This window comes from Chrysemys picta, chromosome 5 (assembly GCF_011386835.1).
Source record: "Chrysemys picta bellii isolate R12L10 chromosome 5, ASM1138683v2, whole genome shotgun sequence".
NCBI lineage: Eukaryota > Metazoa > Chordata > Testudines > Emydidae > Chrysemys > Chrysemys picta.
Window position 1 is genome coordinate 37,085,012 of NC_088795.1, and position 17,369 is coordinate 37,102,380.

Here is a 17,369-nt window from a genome sequence, read left to right on the forward strand (position 1 = left end):
GACCCCCACTCCTCCCCGCCCTGTGCTCACTCCCCCAGTCCTCCGGCCCTCCCTTGGGACTGCGCCCCTGTCCCTGTGCTGGCCCCCAGCTACCTGTTATAGCTGCAGTGGGTCAGGACTCTTATCGTGGTGTCAGCACCATCCCTGATCAGCCAGGAGAAACCAGGATCTCTGCACATCCAGTTGGGATGCAGGCCCCACCCCCATTCGGGTCCCTCAGCACCATCATGTTCTGCAGGACACAGAGACGGGAGCCTGGATGCATGGGTCCCATTCCCTACAACCCCCACTCCCAGGGGCTGGGAGCTGCAGAGCCCCTAAAGGAGTCATCTGGGTCCCATTCCCTCCCCCCTTCTCCAGGCACTACAGAGCTCCTGTGGAGCTGTCCTGGATGTCTCGATCACATTCCCTCCCCATGGGGCTGACAGCACTGTTGTCCCTCTCCCAGGAGAGCTGCCTTGGACACCTGGGTGGCTGGGTCTGTTTCCCTTGCTGCACCCCCACCCCGGGCCTAGCAGCACTGTGGTTCTGCCATTACGGGCGTCCTTCCGGATGCCTGGATCCCATTCCATCCCTGTAGGGCCTGGGGGAACATGGGGAGGAGGGGGTCAGAGAGATCATAGGAAAGAGGGCGTGGGAAGGGTCACAAAGGGTGGAGGGGAAAGGGGCCATGGGGGATTAAGGAGCATGAGGGACTTGGCGGAGTGGAGGAGAAAGAGGGTGAGGGGGTTATAGAGGTGGAGGGGCACCTTGGGTTTGGAGGTACTGGGAGGAGAAGTAGTTAAGTGTGGAAGGGGTCTGGGGAAAGGAGAGTGCACTGGGGCATTGCAGGGTGGGGTGGGGTGAGGGGGTGGGGGAGCAGCAGAGGCACCAGGGGGCACTGAGGAGGGCAGCAGAGAGGTCACTGGGGGAACCACTTGTGCTGGAAGCCTGGAATCTGGCAGCAAAGAGCCCCCTGGCAAAGTCCCCAGCTTCTTCAGTCTCCTCATACCCAAACTGGCACCAATTAGTGACTGACATCATGTCTGACCTTCCAGGAGAGCAGGGTCACAGCCAGCCGAGAGCATGACCTTTCCAGGAGTGCTAGCTCCGATCCGGCCCCAGGGCAGGGAGGCAGACTGGTTGGCTCGGGAGTGTGTGTGGGGGGGAAATGGGACACGGGGCCTCTCCTCTGTAGGGGGATGCCAGATCCAATCCAGACCCCAAGCAGGGGGACTGGTTGGCTCAAGGGGGTGAGGAAAGTGACATGGGGACCTGACACTGAGGGGTGCTTTGGAGGGAATTTACTGATACACACAGATGACCGGCTCCTTGTAGATCCCGTGCCCAAGTCTCTGGCTCCCCAACTGGGCATAGCGATGGCACAGGTTGTACCTGCCCAGGGAAAGAGCTGTGAACATCACCTCATTCACCCCCTGCCTTTCCCCACCTGAGCCAGGGATAGCACCCAGCTCCCCTGCTCTCTAGCCCACTAGACCCATTCCCCCTTTGAGAACCAGGGATAGAACCCGGGCATCCTGGCTGGGCCCGGTACCCGGTGAGTTCCTTCGCTAGGGCCAGGACAGCGTCTCCTGGGTTGTCTCGAACCTGCTGCACCATGGCAATGTCACAGAGCACCAGGATCTGCAGAGATGCACGCTGAGCAGAGGGGCGTGGACAGCCAGGCGCCACGCTGGCTTCATCAGCGCCTGCTCCCCAGGCAGAGCCCATGACAGACCCCAACCCCCATCCCTCCTAAGCCAGGCGGGTCCCTAAAAACCCCCTGTGGAGCCAGGTCAGTCTCAGAACCACCCCCACAGCAAGCGCCTCAATCGGTGCACTTATCACCCGCACATTGGCCACTTGGTCTCTCCAAAGCTGTGCCCATTGAAGGCGCAGACCTTGAAGGCGGCCCGGGCAAGGTGCATCCTGAGCAAGAACAGGAGCAGGGTGGGAGAGTGTTATAGGAGGGAGAGCCTCAGGCAAGCGGGAGAGGGTCTTGTGGTTCAATGCCCAGGCAGGGAGGGTACAGGAGAACAGCGATTTGGCTCATTGCTGAGTAGGCAGCTGGGACTTGGGTCCTTTTGACTGGCAGATCCAGGACATTAAGGGGAGAGAAGAGCCTGGGCTGTGCTAAAGCCCCTCTTCCCCTCCATCCACCTCCAGCCCCTGTCCAGGCCCTGGGAGTCCTGGCTTCTAGCCCCCCGCTAGACCCCAATCCCCTCCCAGTGCTGGGGATAGAACACGGGCATCCTGGTTTACAGCTCCCCCCATGAGCTGCGGTGCATTCTCCAGCTCTGGCCAGGTTTAAATCAAGATGGGATGTTTTCCTAAGAGAGCTGCTCTGGTTCAAGCAGGGATTAATTCAGGGCCTGGGTCAGACAGGGGGGACAGATGAGTTGATCACAGGGATCCCTTCGGGCTTTGGGATCTATGAGAACCTTGAGCTGTCAGCAGAGACCCAGGGCAGCTCATTGTAAGGTCTGACAGCACAGTCATCATCAGCTGTGGATGCCTTAGTAGGAGGAGGAGCCAGGCTGATCTCCAGGTGGACAGGGAGTGTCACCACCTGCAGCTGATCAGTGGGTAGTTTATTTAAGGGCTGGATCTAGGCCGGCTTCCCTCCTATAGGAAGGGCTATGACAGAGAATCCTCTTCAGAAACTGCTCTAGCTTGCAGCTAGTTTGGGGTTTTCCAGACCCTCCCCACATCTGCTGGTGGGTGGGAACAGTCTTCTCATTTCCAGCCTCAGCTGAGCCCTGGTGAGTTTATCCCCGTTGGCTTCACTAGCTCCTTCCCTTCCCTGGTGTACTTACAGGGAGCAACCACATCCCTGGTTTTAGGCCAAACAAGCCAAACTCTTCCAGTCTCCTCTTGGAAGAGTCATGGGCTGTTTCCCTGAGCATTGTAGTTGTCCCTGTATAAACAGCCCCTGCGCCCTATCCCAGAGGTCTGAGGATTCAAACCCATTCCAGAATATGTGGGCATTAACTGTTGTTATGCTGGAAGGTGAGAATGGCTCTTTGATCTATAGACAATCACAGACCCGAGTGTGTGAAGAGCTTTTCTTTCCAGCTAAGCAGAAGGAGCAATTAAATGCCCCTTTGTGTAGAGATAGCTGTGAGCAATGGGGAGCCACCACCCGAAACACTGGGCCGCATGGCACAGCTGATCAGAAGCTGAGGGGTGTCTCTGGGACCGGTTGTATACGCAGAGGCTGAGGGATCGGCTGTGTTCTGGGCAGAAAGTTAACAGACAGTAAAGGAACTTAGGCCCCTGGAAGGAAGCAGAGAAACCACTCCTTTGGACATGGGGCGGGCCGGAGAAGCAGGCTTGGGTTTCAGAGCAAGGAAAGGGCCTGGGTGGTGTGATTCCCTTGGGAATCTGTGGGTTCCATGAGTAATTCGGATTGTGCCAGATAGAAATAGTTCAGCACAGTCCCAAGTAACAGCAAACCACAGGGGCCAAAGGAGTTGCCATAATGTTGCTGATCATATGTACCTCATAAGTCCCCTCCGCCCCCTGGCGCTACCATAATGCTGCTGACAATGTGCACTATAAAAAGGGGAGGCTGTTACTGTAATGCTGCCGATAATGTCTACTTCATACTGGGGCACCTCCCAGGTGGTATGATAATGTCGGGGTGTGCAAAAGGGGGGATAAGCAGAGGCACGCCCCCTCCCCAATAATTGTCAGGGACACTGAACTCCTCCAGCCCTGCGGTTGCGGTGGTGGGGAGAGCGAGCTCCTGTTGGAGCTGGGGCCGGGGGGAAGAGCATGCTTCTGCCAGAGCGGTGGGGACACAGTGCCCCAGCAAAAGGGGTCACAGTTAAATTTCTGGGCACATCCCTGGATAATGTGCACTTGGTTCTGGGACAGGTGCTCCCATACAGGGGGTTCCCCCAGGCACTATAGAAAGGGGAGCCCGTGGGCCCTATCGTAGTGCTGCTGCTAATGTGCACTTCATAATGGCCCGCCTCTCCTCCCAGGTGCTACTGTAATGTGCTGCTGCTAACGTGCGTATCATAGGGTTTCCTCCTTGGTTTTGGGCTTCTATGTGCTACCATAATACTGCTAATAATGCCCATGCCATAAGTGAGCCCTGATTTTGGTCAGCACTACTGTAGCCCACACAACAATGATCCCAAGCCGCCGATCAGCACCCTACAGTTCCAGGGCAGTAGGAGTCACATCACCAGAAGAGCACAGCTCACCTGGATAGTATTACTGCTGGAGTCACTAGAGCAGAAAGGGTTAAAGGGAGCAGTGAGGGGTCGCTCCCTCAGAAAGCCCAGCAGCTGTTTGACTCTGGGCTGGATTCTGCTTTTGATTCCGTCTGTGTAATCCCGCCGACTCCACTTCAGACTGGATTTTGATCTTGATATCCCCCTACCCTGTCTCTCCCCATTGGGTCATTCTGGTTTTACAGGGGTCTGATCAGAGCACCATTGACCACTGTATAGCCAAGTCTCTCCATGAGCCATTCAGGGACCAGGGCCCTTTGCTGAATTGTCACAATATGTTTGTAACCCGTCGGTATTTCCAAGGTTTTGGGGGTGTTTTTTAATTCACAGAAATAATTCTGCGTGAAGAGAGATGCTGAGACCAAAGCATATCTCCTTCCAGTCAAAGCGGTATCAAATGCCAGAGGAGAGGGTGGCCTTTACTTAAGGGCAAGAGAGTGGGAAGGAGCAACCATTTAAGCAGTGAATGTACCAACCATTTAAGGCCAATGTCCCAGGGTGGCCGGCTTCTTTAAGAGGTGCCAGGGTCTGGTCTATCTATGATGAGATTTTTAAAGAAGGAACCCGCCTGTAATTAACCGCCTATGTGGCTGGTGGGCAGTGTCGATAAATTATAGCATCGAGTGCTTGGCTATGCGTTGGTTTGTTATGAAATATATAGAAGGGCTCAAATAACCAATATCAGTCAGGTTTATTGCGGAAAGTCAATAATGGCATAGTCCAGGAAGAAAAGTTCAATAAGATACCGTGACAGAACGCACCCCTGTATTCACATCCGACACACTATTGTAAAAATCTTTGTACAGAATAGGCCTGCTTGGGGTACCATGTGAGAAGTAAAACTTGCTGGTCAATAATATCATGGTAAAATGTATGTAGCAACATAAGCCAAAATCAATACTTGTTTACCAGACACGTCTGGGCAGTGGGCAAACCTGTTTCTGAAACACAAAAGACAAGTTGATACCCCAGGCAGGTATCATCACCTATCAAGTGCAGTGCCGGATTAATGCAGGGGCTTTAGGGGGTGCAGCCCGGGGCCCCGCAGGCCTGCCGGCCTGATGCGGCCCACTGCTTCTTTTCATCTGGCCCGCGGCAAGTCTCTGTGCTGCTGGCCGGACGCCGGTCCCCGAGCCTCCGCGCGCCCCCCCCCCCCCCCCCGGGGCCTGGAGCTGCGAGCGCCAGCTCGCCAATGTGCCCCTGCAGCACCTAGGCGAGGGGCATTCAGGGAATCTCTGTGTGCTGCCCCCAGCGCTGGCTCCGCAGCTCCCATTGGCCGGGGACCCCAGGAGCTGCCTGAGGTATGCGCTTCCCGGATGCAGCTGCATCCTAATCCCTTGCCCCAGCCCTGAGCCCACTCTCCCACCCCAAGCCCTCAGAGGCCCCACAAAATCTAACAGCCCCAAGCCCACAGGAGAGTTAATCCGGCCCTGATCAAGTGATCATTCTTTGGCAAGGAAGCAGGGCAGGAACACACAGATCCGATCTTAGCAAACGACAGTACGAAACCTCTTCCACACCAAACTGTGTGTCTCCTTGCTCTCAGCTGGAAAGAGCTTTTAACTAGGGGCCATGCTCAGGAACATGGTTTCCAAAGGGTGACTGAGCTATAAAAGAGGGGCAAAAACATCCCAAGTTATCTCTTCTTGTCCATCTCTCTCTTTCACCTAAGCGGACAAAAGAAAACAGCCATTGGACCTCGGGAGCAGTTCCTGCCCTGTAATTTGGTCAGCAATGCTCATGGAAATCTGCGTTAATGATTTCACCTTGAATCACGTCTAGTTTAAGTTGCGTACTAGGAAGCGTTTTATGTTTGTCTTGTAACCATTTCTGACTATAACTTGTACTTTAAAAAAAACTCTCTTTGTAGTTAAATGAACTTGTTTTGTTCTTTAATAGCAAATCATCCAGCGTTGTGAATCGTGTGGGGAACTCCATTTAAGGTGGTGTAGCTCGATGCCCTCACAGAGGCAACGGACCGAATATATCTGGACAGTGCGGAACAGACATTTCTGCGGGGAAGACCGGGAGCGCGTCGGGATCACCGCGCACGTAGCGATCGAGGCTGCCGGAAGCCAGAGCGTGGCCGGTGTTTGCTAACAAGCCGCCGGGGTCAGAATTGCCGGACCAGGGCCGTGGCGATACGCAGACATTCAGGGCGTGACCTGCAAGTCGTTTGGCTGTTTGTGAGCGGCCCTGCTCGGGAGCCACAGCAGCAAGGCATTGTGAGGCGCCCCACGTTGCAGGGGAGGAAGTGTATTCCTAGGATGAGTTTACAAATTATAAAACTCTTCACATGTCACTAAAATCCAGCCCATCAGTTGGTTCCAGTTCTTCCACTTGGTACTCCTGGGGGAATTCCGCACCACTGCGTGTGCGCAGAATTTACATCCCACGCAAATTTCTTTGCTTCCCCACAGAAAAATGACTTTTTGATAAGGAAGCCACGAGAGCGGTCACGCAACCTTCCCCAGCAGTACGTTTTGGTGTCCAGGACAGCCGGCAGAGAGGTAAATCATTGTGGGGCAGGGGGCGGGACTGGGGAAGACCTTGCTGGTAGCTCCTAACATGTGCCGGACTCAGCTGCTAGTGCCATCTGGCCTGGGGAGGACGGGACTTCCTCTTCCCCTGCACGGCATCCGGGGTTGTGTCAGACCCACCCCCAGATTTCTCCCCCGGCTGTAGGAAGCGCTGCATGCACATCCCCCCCACACACACACACACATTTCCTGCACCCATCGCTCTTCAGCTGCAGGGGGAGGGATCATTGTAGAGGGAGCTGCTCCCCCATCTGCCCAACCCCATGCATCCAGACCCCCTCATACTCAGACCCTCCCGCCAAGCCTCACCCCCCACACCCAGAACCCCCCTGACGAGCCCCTTACCCCTCCACTGATTCCCCCCACACTCAGACCCCCCCTGCTGAGCTCTATCTCCCCCCAGGACTCCCCCTTCCACTGAGCCCCAACCACATTCACCTGGACACTCCACCCCCCACAGAGTCCCATTACCGTTGCACCCAGAACCCTCCAACAAGCCCCAGTGGATTCAAGTCCTCCCTCTGCAGTCAGATCTCCCACTGAGCTGCCTGCACCCAGATTGCCCCACCCAGAGCCCTCTCAACCCTCACCTGGATCCCCACACACTAAGTCGCTCTAGACTTAGATCCTGCCTTGCTGAGCCTGCCTGCCCACGGCTGGTGCACCTAGCAGCCCTGGGCTGTTACTGGGCCAGGCCCTGTCCTTGCGCTGTGTCAGGGTTGGGTGCAGCCTCACCGCTGAGTCCCGGGGGGAGCTGCACAGTGATCTCCCACTTCTGTGAAGCCGGTGGCCTGTGCTCCCCAATGCCATGCTGGAGCTTCCACATTTATTTGACAAATAAAATTTGCAGAATTTTAAAATACCGTGTACAGAATTTTTATTCTTTTGGTGCAGAACGCCCTCAGGAGTCACTTGTTCTATGCCATTCATTCTCCTTGTTTTGGATATTAGCATTCCAGGTACTGACCCCAGAAGGTACCTCTGTAGTTTGTACCGGGGCAAAATAGAAATGTATTTGGATTTTTGACAAGTGACCTATCTGCTTATGTCACAGGCCAAGCGGCACTATCGCAACATGTAGCTTACCTGCTTAGCGTCGCCCGGGCGTTCAGTTCTGCCCGCCTTTCGGTTACAACACAGAGCCATCCCAGGGCTTCCGCAATCCCCCTCCTGGGGCCAATGGGTTACTTGTTTGATGGGTCAACAAAGGGCTCAGTGGCTAGTCACAAATCCCTGCATTAAGAAGAACAGGAGGACTTGTGGCACCTTAGAGACTAACAAATTTATTAGAGCATAAGCTTTCGTGGACTACAGCCCACTTCTTCGGATGCTCCTGTTATGCATCCGAAGAAGTGGGCTGTAGTCCACGAAAGCTTATGCTCTAATAAATTTGTTAGTCTCTAAGGTGCCACAAGTCCTCCTGTTCTTCTTTTTGCGGATACAGACTAACACGGCTGCTACTCTAAATCCCTGCATTGAATCATTGCCACGGGTCTGGTATCCGTGACACAAGAGTATGTTAATGACAACTGGCAAGGGGGGTGCAGAGGGGTTACAGAAACCTCCTGAGTTTGCTATGACCATTCTGGTTCTCTCTCGTGTCACAGTTCCCTTTAGGGGCGGGATATTGTCTTTTTGTTCTGTGTCCCTGCAGTGCTTGGCTCCGGGTTGCTCGTGTAATGCAGCTCAGCGAGCCGGGGGCAGCAGCTGGCACAAACCAATGGCCCGGGGGGAGCAGAGGCTCATCAGGAGGGTCGCGGAACGTGACGTCACAGGCCCCGCACATCAACCAGCCGGTCTGACCGGCGCATGCGCATTTGGGAACAGCGTCCCATTGGTCGCCTGCCTACCCAATGGGGAGGCGCGGGCGGGGTACAAAGCCGGAAGCGGCTCCCGCGCGAGAGAGCGGCGGCTGCTCCAGCATCCAGAGCAAGGAAGAAGCCGGAGCGGCACGTGTCTCGCTGCCGGGTCGGGCCGCCGAGAGCTCCCGTGACTCCGGCGTTTGCTGCACGTCAGGGAAGGTACCGGTACCACTCCCCCAACGCGAGAGCTCCGCGATGCCGGGGGTCGGCCTGCAGCTCGCGGGGGCCCTGCTCCGCTGAATGCGCCGGGGGCGGCAGCCACTCGCCACTGGGACTAGTTACTACAGAGCCTCAGTTCTGCTGCTTTTTGGGAACCTTTTTTAAATGTTCTTCTCTTAAAGAAAAACTTTGTTTGTGGAATAGCTTCACACAACTGAGGGCATTTCATTGTTGTCCAATGCTTTGCTTTGAGTTACAAAAAGACCAATTATTTTCTTTCTTACAGATTGGCTGCCCACCCTTGTAGTGCTAAAGGTTTCTTGTCCACTCATGCAGTGTTGCCTATTGAGGGGGACTTTAATTGTGAGCAAAGAATGTTTTTTTTTCCAAAGGGGGGAGGGGGGGGCATAGGTTGGTGTCAGGATTCATGCATTCCCTAGTGTGTTCTGTTTGGAGGGTTGTCTCTTATTATGAGGCTAAAGCTGGCCCTAGACATAATAAACATGATGACCCATAGAATAATTAGGTACATTTTCTGAGCAAGAAACTTTGCTGCAAGTTTTAATTTATTTGCTTTCCAAAGCTCTGGACCCCTCCCAGAGTATCCAGTGTTTGGTTGTTGGTATTAAGGAAGTTGTATTTTTGTTTTATGATTTCATGATATAAAAATTGCAGGGAGGAGAATTTGGATGAAATATGTTAATATAAACTGCACAGCTGAACTGTACCTCTTTCTTACTTTGTATTGTTAAGGAACAATGATGGATCAGAATGAATGGAGATATACAGCTGCCTGCAGTAGTTCAAATCCTTTGTTGATTTTACCAAAAGGTACAGTTTTTAAACAAATTGAAACTTTAGAGTCCAGCCAGTTGCTTTCCTGCCGTGCAATCCTTTCCCACTCACAAGATGGTCAGAACCTCAATATCTTTTAAATACATTGGAAGAAATGAAAAATGGGGGGGGAGCCAGTGTTGGCATTGAAATTGGTGATAAAAGTTCTATCAATTTATTCTACACTTTAACCTGGGTCCCTCCAAATTTTGTGTGTGACATTTTAAGATGTACAAAAAAAATCCTCATGGTCAGAGATGTTTTGAAATCAAAAACTATAAAACCCCAAGTCACATTTACATAACAGCTTAATGTTGTAACAATGAATGAGGGTTTACTCCCTGATCAGCAGAACAGTGCTCTAATTATTCTTCTCACTGTGATGCTGACAGAGGTACTATCCTACAATCCTTCTGTAAGGGGTTTCTGGATAACAAGGGCATTCTTTGCTATTCAAAGTAAATTGAGATGAGGCCAGCTGTAAAAATCAGATACTCATGGGGATTTGGATTCAGTATAGCCAAAAAAGAAACCTGAACTGGGCCCATTTTGCAGCATGAAAACTGTCAAGCCCTGAAGAACTCCATGCTTTCAGGGAACCAATGATTTCATAGAAGGCCTTTATTTATTTAAGATAAATGAAAGGAAACCTTTTTGTAATTCAGTAAATGCAAGATTATTTACTCCTAAAAATGAGCCATAAAGAACTCAAAGTGCCTCACAGATGGGGAAAGCGAGGGAGGTACAAAGGACTCTCAGGCTGATGCTTTATTTTTGTTTATTGCCTGTGACCTATCCATGACTTGTGCTAAAAATACCCCTGACTAAATCATAGCCTGAATAATAATCATCAATGAAACTCACTCATTTGTAGTGCAGAGATTGCCCTTGGGGCTTATGCAAGAGCTACATTCTCCACCCTGTGGAACAAAGAGCGGGATGACTTTATCTCCTAGAAATAGAGCAGAGCAGAAGCCACACAAGTAAAAGATTGTAGCGGGTACAGTTCAAACTATATTGGTACCAAGTTCTCACTGGAAATTCCAACAGATGGTATATTTGTGATGCTGTTTATGAAAAATTTAATGTCTCATCTCCCCTTTCTCATGGGGTGGGGGAAGAGGGGTTGAGATGCTAAACAAGTAAAGAATCCGGCTAAAGATTCTCCATATTTTACTATACCAAAATTCCAGAGGAGGAGTGTCATACCCAATAATGTGCAATATAAAGTCTAGCTGCTAACAATAAAAAAAAATTAATGTGTTGTTTTGATTAAAATGAAAACCCTTTACTGGAGCACTAAATACACATTTGGGGATATCCAGGAAGCCAGCATTTTGTCATCAGATGAATCTCTTTATTAATTCCCTCCCAAAACTGTTTACATGGTATGGAAAGGTTGAGAACTACTGGGGTGGGGGCTTAAAGGTGCTAAATTAAATAGGCCTTATAGGGTCTTTTGTAACTCCATACAATTAACAGGAAATGAAGCATTCATTGACCGTCACTCTTGTGTCTTGAGTCTCTGCCCCATATCTAGTTATGGGGATGCAGACAGGTAAGCAACTCCCCCGAAGATCACAGGAGGAGAATTTGCATGTGAGTGAGGTCTCTCCTCAGCGAGGAGTTAGCAAGCCAGATGCTGTAAACTCTTCTTTTTAAAAAACAGTAATGTTCACAAGACACGTGCAGAACTTCAGTACTCAAAACACATTGATTTCTGTCCCATCCTCATCTCCTTGCATTATTTCTTTGTGTATATTCTTCAGGGCAAGAACCTAGCGCAATGTTGGTATTTTATAAATATTATAATAATATCAACTGTTCCACCATTATTGCAGCCCAAGAAGAGATGGGGCAACAGGCCCTTTGGACATTCTCTGAAGCTCTGGGACAGTCAGAGTTGGATGATACCCCCTACATACTGGGCCATCCCTAGGTGGGGTGCGGGCAGGGCCATCCTTAGGATTTATGGTGCCCTAGGTGGGATTATTAAACTGGTGCCCCCATGCCTGACTTGCTCTTAGCAACACAAACACAAGCTTACAGTATTGGAAAACTTGCCACATGCACTTTATTAAAAACAGTTTAACTTAATTAAGCACACTGTAATGCTGGTGGACTATCACTAAAGAAGTGGTGCTATAGAAAAAAAATCTGATTTATTGACAGAATGAAGCAAATAATATAATATAGCCGTGAGTCTGTGACTTTGAGCTAGTGTGAAGGCGCTCCGCCCTGACTGAGACACAGTAGAGTTGGAAACCCAGGTCATTTTTACAAAGCCACTTTTTAGTTTTAAATGTATAGTGGTCATCAGTCTTAATGTTAGTTACTTATCCAGTTTAATAAGCTGGGTTTCCAAGCAGTGGGAAAATAGACCCCTAGTTTTACTCCTAGGTAAAGCACAAAGTGACCAGAAGTGCCTTATTTTTGTTTGGAAAGACATACATGATAAATCACTGCCTCTAAAGTTCCATCAGAATCTTAGTACAACATATGGTCACTCTCTATACGAGCATATTACAGTTGTTGGAGGGCTCTATTCAGCAGTAACAGGGCTATAGGAAAGCCAGTCAACATTTTTTGTTTCTCTGATGAAAACTGGCCCACTCCCTGCCCCAAACCTGTCACAAATAATGGTCAACAACAATTTTCTATTTTTGGCTAAGATACTGATTTTTTAAAAAAAAATATTGAAATTAGATTCAGGATTGTTAGCAAGCATTTTTGGCAAACAAAGTTGTTAAATGACAATCTAAATTAGGGTTACCATATTTCCACAAACAAAAAAGAGGACACTGGGGGAAGCCCCGCCCCATCCACTCCCTCCCACTTCCCACCCCCTGACTGCTCCCCTCAGAACCCCCACCCCCCCCGTGAGGAAGTTTGAGGGCAGGAGGGGGGGTGTGTGTGTGGGAATGTGTCAATCGGCCTAGCCGCCCAAACAGCAGCCACACTCTGCATGGAAGGGAGGCGAGGGAGAAACCCCCCGGACATTTTAACCTTGTTACCAATTCCTCCCGGACGGCTATTTAGAGACGCAAAAGCAGGACATGTCCGGGGAAATACGGACGGCATCAGATTTCAGAGATGGGGCATCCACGGAGCCACAGCAGCGCAACCTGCCCTGCGCAGTTCCCCCCGAATGAGATGGATCGCTGCCAGCCCAGGGGAGAGACGTGCTCCCCAGCTAGGGTGACCAGATCCAGATGTCCTGATTTTATAGGACCAGTCCCGACATTTGGGGCTTTGTCTTATATAGACACCAATTACCCCCACCTAGGGTGACCAGACACCAAGTGTGAAAAATCAGGACAGGGGGGGGAGGGTTAAGAGCCTGTGTAAGGAAAAAAAAAACCAAAAGTGGGACTGTCCCTATATAAATGAACAGGAGTACTTGTGGCACCTTAGAGACTAACAAATTTATTAGAGCATAAGCTTTCGTGGACTACAGCCCACTTCTTCGGATGCATATCCTATAAAAATGGGACATCTGGTCACCCTACCCCAACCCCCGTCCTGATTTTTCACACTGGTCACCCTTGTCCCCAGCCCAGCCCAGCCAGCTGTGTGTGACATTCCAACCCTGGCTAGCTGCAAAGGAAGTGAGTTAGTTTCACTTTCAGTCCTCAGAGGCAGCACGCTTTCCCTAGCACCTCACCCAACCCAGCCGGAGGGGAGGAGGGAGAGAGGGGTGCTCCATGGGGGGGAGCAAACAAAGGATACTGCCAGAGCCACCCAGTCTGCCTCACCTCACGCCGGGGGAGTACATGCTCCACTGCTTGCCATCTGTGCTGGGTGCGGGGCCTGGGACATAGGTGCCGAGTTCCTAATCTGCCAGGTGGTGCCCCCCCGCTCTGCCCCCACTCCACCCCTTCCCCCAAGGCCCCACCCTGCCATGCTTCTCCCCTCCATTCCACCCAAGCCACACCTCTTCCCTGCCCAGTTCCACCCCCTACCTCGAGTGCACTGCATCCTTGCTCTTCTCCCCTCCCCACCTCCCATCGCCTCCTGATGCCGTGAAACATCTGATCCGCGGCAGGCGGGAGGCGCTGAGAGGGAGCCACTGGTAGGGGGCTGCCGATGGCCACCGCTCGCCTTCTCACCCCACCGCTCTCCTCCTTGCTGTCCGCCCGCTCGCCTCCCCCCTCTCCCTACTGCTCACCTTCTCACAGGGCCGCCCTGGGTTTTGGCCGCCCCAAGCAGCCAAACAAACAAAAAGCCACGATTGCGATCTGCAGCGGCAATTCGGCGGGAGGTCCTTCGCTCCGAGCAGAAATGAGGGACCGTCCGCCGAATTGCCACTGAACAGCTGGACATGCTGCCCCTCTCCGAAGTGGCCGCCCCAAGCACCTGCTTGGTAAACTGGTGCCTGGAGCCGGCCCTGCCTTCTCACCCCGCTCACCCGCCCGCCTGACCTCCCCGCCTCATGATTTTATCAAAGCGCTGGGCCCCGCAAAGCACAGGGCCTGGGGCTGTCACCTCGATTCGCCATATCCACGGGACGGCTTTGGATACATATATACACATACCAATCGGAAATGACTGCCTGGGAAGGAGTACTGCAGAAAGGGATCTGGGGGTCATAGTCGATCACAAGCTAAATATGTGTCAACAGGGTAACACTGTTGCAAAAAAAAAGTGAACATCATTCTGGGATGTATTAGCAGGAGTGTGGTAAGCAAGATGCGAGAAGCAATTCTTCCGCTCTACTCCACGCTGATTAGGCCTCAACTGGAGTATTGTGTCCTGTTTTGGGCGCCACATTTCAGGAAAGAGGTGGACAAAAATTGGATAAAGTCCAGAGAAGAGCAACAAAAATGATTAAAGGTCTAGAAAACATGAGCTATGAGGGAAGATTGAAAAAAATTGGGTTTGTTTAGTTTGGAGAAGAGAAGACTGAGAGGGGACATGATAACAGTTTTCAAGTACATAAAAAGGTTGTTACAAGGAGGAGGGAGAAAAAATGTTTTCATTAACCTCTGAGAATAGGACAAGAAGCAATAGGCTTAAATTGCATCAAGGGCGATTCAGGTTGGACATTAGGAGAATCAATTGCCTAAGCAGGTTGTGGACTCTCCATCATCTGTCAGGAACGGTGTAGCTAATACTTAGTCCTGCCTTGAGTGCAGGGAACTGGACTACACATCCAACTATTATACATATCAGATTAATGGACTATTTGCCCATCACTACCATCCAATGTACAGGGAGTTGATGGAACCAAGATGAACATACCCACACAGATCAGTCCCTAGACTAATACTCCCTTTTGATAGCCTTTCTATAACATTCCCTACCCATTTCCTGTTCCATCTTTAGTTTGTCTCCTTACTTTGGTCAAACACATGGCAGCATATTCCAAAATTTCTAAAGGTCATTGACCTCTTCCTTTACCAAATTCCTGTAAGGCAAACTTCTTTAGATCATTTAATCACTCATCCTTTCTGCACCAGCTTTTGGGTATTTAAGCCAATTCATTTATTTACAGTTTATCGCCACTAAATATATATATATATATTCACCAGACAATCTCAATTAGCAACCAAACAATTCACTCTCATATTATGTTTAAGTCAAAAATTCTTGGGCAAAAACCAGCAAAGAATATCTTAAAGCTTACTGTGCCATTATTGAAGAAAAACCATTCTGGACAACATTGGCTGCCTTTCCAGTAAGTCAGGAGGAAAGGCACTATCTTTAGATGAGCTAATTGATGAGCTGCTGCTAGAGACAGCAAATATGCTATGATCATGCCACTTTTGTCAGAAGGGGGCCTTTAAAATGCATGAGATAGAAATGTGCCCATATGAGAAGTTAGCCTACCCAAGACCATGAAATGCACGGTGGGTGTGTGGCAAGTTTTACTGCCATACTTCCTGATCTAATCATTAACATTAATTGTACTTTTACATCTTAAAAAGTGCAATGCAAATGTTAACTAATCTTTGTGATCAGCGGTCATTCAATCGCCAAAGAATAATTAATATTTTAGCGCTTATGGAGGTATGAAATTCAAATATTTTTCATGTTTCTTTAACATATAAAAACCTAATGCCTTAAAATTTTGGAAATATGTAACGAAGGCATTTTTCAATGGGCTACTTTTAATATAATCAAATGTTAACATCTTTTCCAGGAGCTCTACTTTTGCCAACCTTAATTCTGACTTATTGTTGTTGATCTATCTCTGTATAAAGATATTAATCATTTATATTACCTTTGTCAGTTGATGAGTGATATGTACACAGTTTTTATATTCCACGGAAAGGGAACAGACTATTTGATTACAGTCTGTTTTGCCAAAACAAACTTTACAGGCCTGTTAAATTTTCTTGTAGTTATGTAATATGCTTACAAAGGGGAAGAAAAAAAAAAATCACCCACAGCACAAACGAAGAAAGCAAACAGACTACTGTAGATAGTGAAGACACTCCCAGAAAGTATCAGAGGGGTAGCCGTGTTAGTCTGAATCTGTAAAAAGCAACAGAGGGTCCTGTGGCGCATCTGAAGAAGTGAGGTTCTTACCCACGAAAGCTTATGCTCCCAATACTTCTGTTAGTCTTAAAGGTGCCACAGGACCCTCTGTTGCTTGCTACTCCCAGAAAGAAATGCCCAAACACCCATTTTAACGTATTATACACTTCTCAAAACTTCAAATTCAACAACCAATACAAACAATCCAAGATAAAACTAAGATTCTACTCCATTTTTTATTTTACTGAAACTTATTCAAGAACAGAAGAGCGTCACAAATCTATCCTTGTCAAAATTAAAGTTCTTAATATCACCTTATCTATGCTACCATAGCACCATAATAAGGGTAGTTAATTACATGTGGATCAGAACTCCTGGTTTCTTCTTTTTCCAGCTCAGGGAGCCTTCTATTATGCTTCAGGGATATTTGATGAGGACATCTATTTGTCTTTCTGATCAATCAAATTAAAATTCAGCAGCTTCAGACTGACCCACAAATTTGCCTTCAATACTTAAAAATGTTCGGCTGGTCTTTCTTAACTGTCTGGTAGGTTAGGAGCCCATGGTCTTAGTCATCAATAAGGGTAGTTCATTACATGAGGATCTGAATTCTTGGTCTTCTCTTTCCCAACTCAGTAAACAGAGATACTTGATGAAAGGGTCTCTGGGTCAAGTCATTACAATTCAACAGCTTCCGACTGGTGCACAAATTTGCCTTTATCAAATTAATAAAACCCTGTGCTATGCATTTACTTGTGCAATACATTTACTAGGAATCCTTGTTATGGAAGCAATGACATGTACAAGTTTGGACCTTAGTTATAATCATACCTTCGTACTAAAGAAACGTGAGACCTCTGCAGAATAAAACCTTAAATTCTTAATGCAGCTGTAACTACCACAGTACTATAATCCTGGCAAAGTCAAGTCAGAACCAGTAGCTGAATTGCTGACCAGGAGTGGCATGGGAATTCTTAAAACAATCTGCTAATTTTCTTTAATAAGATAACACAAATCTAGCTCAATGGTGGAGAAACACACAACGGAACCCCAGCAAACAACATTAGGATTAGACACTATTTTACTGCAATGTCTGACAAAAGAATAAAAACTTTGCCCCAGAATGATGGATTTCGGAAGACCACGGCTACCTTTCCTAACCCAGTCTCAATGGGCAAACATCAAAAGATTTCAGAGGATTATTTGGATAAACACATGCCACACAATGCCTAACTTTAAATGGAAGCTGTCGGGGCTTTCTAGTGCCATAT

The 17,369-nt window shown here is 49.3% G+C and overlaps 1 long non-coding RNA gene and 1 pseudogene across 1 annotated transcript in view; one reads left to right on the forward strand and one right to left on the reverse strand.

Moving 5' to 3' along the window:
* The first annotated feature begins 8,315 nt into the window (after positions 1-8,315).
* Positions 8,316-17,369, forward strand: part of LOC101953419 (interferon kappa-like) — a 35,316-nt pseudogene continuing 26,262 nt past the window's right edge.
* The window catches only part of LOC135983598 (uncharacterized), a 34,258-nt gene continuing 27,299 nt past the window's right edge, over positions 10,411-17,369 (reverse strand). Inside the window, exon 4 of the long non-coding RNA XR_010601302.1 lies at positions 10,411-10,570. This is a non-coding gene — a long non-coding RNA (uncharacterized LOC135983598). The remainder of the gene's footprint in view (positions 10,571-17,369) is intronic.